Below are 4,641 nucleotides of genomic sequence, written 5' to 3'. Positions count from 1 at the left end.
AAACTCCAGCTGATGGCTGCAAAATGAGGAGCTGCATCGAGGCAGACAGCCACCAACCTTTCCATTTGCCATCCTGTTATCTGCTCTCTATTGCCTGTCACTGGGACTCAGAGAGTGCCCTGAGATATAGCAACATGCAAGTGTGAGGCTTGGGAGGGACCTCAAGGCTCAGCCAGCCCCAACCCCTCTGCCATGGGCAGGGACACCTCACACTGCAGCAGGTTGCTCACAGCCACATCCAGCCTGGCTGCAAACACCTCCAGGGATGAGGCTTCCACCACCTCCCTGGGCAGCCTGTGCCAGGCTCTCACCACCCTCATGGGCAACAACTTCTTCCTAACAGCCAATCTCAATCTCCCCATTTCTGCTTTGTTTTTCCCCATTCCCCCTGGTCCTATCCCTACCTGACACCTTCTTCTTCTCCTGGCTAATGCATTGTGAGGACAGACTGAGAGAGTTGGGGTTGTGCAGTCTGGAGAAGAGAAGGCTCCCAGGAGACCTAATTGTGGCCTTCCAGGATCTGCAGGGGGCTCCAAGAAAGCTGGGGAGGGACTTTTGAGGGTGTCAGGGAGGGATAGGAGCAGGGGGGATGGAGCAAAGCTAGAAGTGGGTAGACTGAGATTGGCTGTGAGGAAGAAGTTGTTGCCCATGAGGGTGGTGAGAGCCTGGCACAGGTTGCCCAGGGAGGTGGTAGATGCCTCCTGCCTGGAGGTGTTTGCAGCCAGGCTGGATGTGGCTGTGAGCAACCTGCTGTGGTGTGAGGTGCCTGCCCATGGCAGGGGGTTGGGACTGGCTGAGCCTTGAGGTCCCTTCCAGTTCTCTGGTTCTCTGAAGATGAATAACTCTCTTTGAAGAAGCCTTTTCACAGCTGCAGCATTTTTCACTCCTCGCTTTCCCCTAAAGCAAACATCTCTTTTCTTCCCCTACCCCCATGGATCAGGTAACTTTGATGAGGGGAGGTGGAAGCCTTTTCCCCCTGCATGCTGATACCTTCTGGAGCCCTCAAAGCAAACACAGAAATCCAACCCAAGCCAGCACAGTTCAGCAGTTAACCGCTCGTGACTTCTGCAATGGCTTTTCAGAGCTGGGGGTGATATTAGTTTGTTTTCTTTGCCGGCAGGCTGGAAACCTCTTCAAACACAGTGAAAGCCTCTAAGGAGATGCTCAGAAGGCTGAAATAGGAAGACAAACCCAGCCCCCTCAGTCCTGTGAAGCTCCTCAAAGCAGGGCTTTCAGCCTGATTTCTGTCTGAAATGCAATGCCATGCACAGCCAAAAGGTAGATCAGCACCAGACCTGCTTAGTATTCCTCAGCTGTTGGCCTTTTTCGGTGTCTATGATTTGGACTTGGAAATAAAGAGGAGGGGGGGGGGAGGGGGTTGGATAAAACCAACCCTCCCAGTCACCACAACCATTCCCTGATGCTCCCTGATGCTGCTCTCCTGTTTAGCTCTCTATAGAGATTCGGAGACACAGGGAGGAAAGGGGGAAAGAGAGAAAGCAAAGAGCTCAGCAGCGCTCAGTGCACAGCAAAACCAGCACCAAGTCCATCACCACCCCAGCGATTTGGAGGAGGAAGGTTGAAAAGGCAGCAAACCCTGCAGCCTGCTGCACCTGAATGAGAGACAAACCGGAACCCCAGATCCCAACCACGCTCCCAAAGCGAAGGATGAAGGAGGGGAAAGAGCTCTGCAGGTCGAGCAGCCTCACACAGCCCCTCCTAGAGGCTCGCTGGGTAACCGAGGGCTAATAACGTTCCTCTGAGGGTTCTGCACCTCCCTGCTCCTGCAGGGCTCGGGGCATGAGCCACTCGGAACCTGCCAAGAGCAAACCCCGCCGTGCAGCCCAGGAGCCGCCTGGCGCGGAGCTCAGCCGCAGTCCTCAGCACGAAATTGTCTCTGCTGTGCACCCCTCTGGGAGACTTAGTTATTGCCTTTGGGAGAGAGATTTACTTCGGGATAGCTGTAGACTGCTAGAGAGTGATTTTGGTTTGGTCTGGATGTATTTTTAGATAGCTATTTTTGGGTAGTTGTTGAAATATATTCATTTTTAGATTTTGATTTTGAATTTTTTTCAATATTTTTTATTTTTTAAATTTTTAAAGTTTTAATATTTAATATTTTTATTTTAAAATATCTTACATTTTTAAATGTTTTTTATTTTTTATTTTAAAATATTTTAAAATGTTTTAAATTTTTAAATATTTTTAATTTTAATTTTAAAATATTTTAAAATATTTTTAATTTTTAATTTTATTTTTATTTTTAAACATTTTTAAATATTTTAAATTTTTAAATATTTTTAATTTTCGATTTTTTATTTTTAAAAATTTTAAAATATTTTTATTTTTTATTATTTTTAATTTTTAATTCTTTATTTTAAAATATTTTTAATTTTTTAACATTTCAATTTTTAACTTTTAAACATTTTTAAATATTTTTATTTTTTTTTTATTTTTTATTGTTAAATATTTTTAAATGGTTTACTTTTTTATTTTTTATTTTTTTTATTTTTAAAGATTTTAAAATATTTTTAAATTTTCAATATTTTAATTTTTAAACTATCTTAAATTTTTCTCTTTAACATTTTTCTTTATTTTTCTGTGTGTCTTTATTTTTTAATGCATTTCTTTGGGTTTTTATATTGATTTATTCTTATCTTCTTATTAATTTTTTTAATTTATTTTTATACCTCGATTATTTTTTAGCTTAATTTATTTTTTCCCTTTTTTTTACACATTTGTTATTTATTTTCACACGTTTGCAATTTATTTATTTATTTATTTATTTCCATGTGCTTTATTTCTTTATTTTTCTACATTTCTTTCTTTTCATACCTTTATTATTTCTTCTATTTCTTATATTATTTCTTATATTTATCCATTTTCCAATCTCTCTTCCATTTTGTTTCCTCTTTTAGTGTTTCTTTATGTTTATCTTTTTTATGATTTTTTTGTTTTTACATTAATTTATTCTTATGGTTTCATTGATTTTTATGCCTTTATCATTTATTTATATATGATATATATTTATTTATTTATTGAAAGGCAAGAGGCTGCTCAGGTGTTTTTAAACATGTTTCTTCTCTTCCAACCTGGTTCTGTCCTATTCTATTCTATTCTATTCTATTCTATTCTATTCTATTCTATTCTATTCTATTCTATTCTATTCTATTCTATTCTATCCTATTCCTTTTCCTATTCTATTCTATTCTATTCTATTCTATTCTATTCTATTCTATTCTATTCTATTCTATTCTATTCTTTTCCCTTCATTTACTTGAACCTTAGCACTTTACAAAGGTCAACCCTGCCCCAATTTTCTTCCCCCCCCTCCCCATTTGTTTTCCTTCCTCCCCATATACACCAAACTCTTCTTAAATTATATATATATATATATATATGTATGTATATATAAAAAAATACAACGTAGAAGGTATCCAAAGGTGGCAATCCCCCCCCCCCCCCCCCCCAAGTTTCTCTCCATCACTTCTTTCTCTTCCAACCGGACCAAGCCCCCCCGCCCTACCCCCATTTGTCACCCCAGCGCCTCACGACCCAGCCCGCCGGAACCTGTCCCCCGGTACCCCCGCAGCCGGGGGAGCGCTGGAGCCCTGCAAAGGGGGAAGGGAAAGGTGCGGCTGGCTCCCCCCCCCACCCCGTCCCTCCCTCCCTCCCGCACATCCTCCAGGAGCTGCGGGCTCGCACACTTTGTTTAGAACTCCGGGAATAAAGTTTGGCGATCGGAGAGCGGGATGGGTGAGCCGGGAAAGGCGAGCTGCGAATCCGCACGGCCGCAGTCCTGCCGCCTGCTCTCCGCAACCCCCGCCGCCCCGCGCAGCGCAGCAGCTCCTGCGCGGAACCTGCATCCTTTCGGGCAGCCTTTCAGAGGCACCCCCCTCATCGCGCAGCGCCAGAAACACAGCGATTCGTCCTCCTCCGTCCTCCTTCACCCTCCTTCATCCTCCTTCCTCTCTGCCCCCCGGGAAAAGCAGCCTTACCTGCTCCACCAAGCTGCAGCAGCGGCAGCAGCAGCAGATCCTCTTCCTCTCAATCACTGTAGCAACAAACTGCCTTTTCTGCTCTTCCCCGTCATTCACAAAGGACCTCACCGGCTTGGAAGGACAGGTGGAAAAAGCCAAACAAACCGCTTTCTGGCTGGAAGAGGTCGGCTGCGTTCCGAGAAATGCCCGAATCCCCCTTCCCTGCGGTCGTCTTCACGTTTCCCCCCTTCTGATCAATACTGCTCAGCAGCAGCAGCAGCAGCAGCGGCGGCGGCGGCTTTGAGCTCAGCTGCATCTCAGAGCGCCTCAGCCAATTGCTGTGGAGGATTCCCTCCCTGGAACCCCCTCCCACAAAAAACACACCGGCTGCAGCGCACATTTTAGGACTTGTGTAAAAGTAGTTTTAACCCTTTCCTTGCAAACCACCTTAGAATTTTGCAGCTGCAGTTTAGCTCTCCTTTGGAGCCCCACATCAGCTCTCCTTTGGAGCCCCACATCAGCTCTCCTTTGGAGCCTCACATCAGCTCTCCTTTGGAGCCCCAAATAAGCTCTCCTTTGGAGCCCCACATCAGTTCTCCTTAGGAGCCCCACATCAGCTCTCCTTTGGAGCCCCAAATAAGCTCTCCTTTGTAGCCCCACA

General features: G+C 44.4%; 1 protein-coding gene across 1 annotated transcript in view; it reads right to left on the bottom strand.

Annotated features, from left to right (window-relative positions):
• Nucleotides 1-4,212, bottom strand: part of LOC137459430 (cadherin-12-like) — a gene marked incomplete at its 3' end in the record, with an annotated part of 136,494 nt that extends 132,282 nt beyond the window's left edge. Inside the window, exon 1 of the mRNA XM_068170373.1 lies at nucleotides 3,999-4,212. The remainder of the gene's footprint in view (nucleotides 1-3,998) is intronic.
• Nucleotides 4,213-4,641: the final 429 nt, after the last annotated feature.

The sequence above is a fragment of the Melanerpes formicivorus genome, unplaced genomic scaffold (assembly GCF_026170545.1).
Source record: "Melanerpes formicivorus ecotype bairdi unplaced genomic scaffold, bMelFor1.0.p_v2 SCAF_357, whole genome shotgun sequence".
In the NCBI taxonomy this organism is placed as follows: domain Eukaryota; kingdom Metazoa; phylum Chordata; class Aves; order Piciformes; family Picidae; genus Melanerpes; species Melanerpes formicivorus.
The sequence above is the reverse complement of the archived record's forward strand: the minus strand, read 5'-3'. Positions and strand labels throughout refer to the sequence as shown.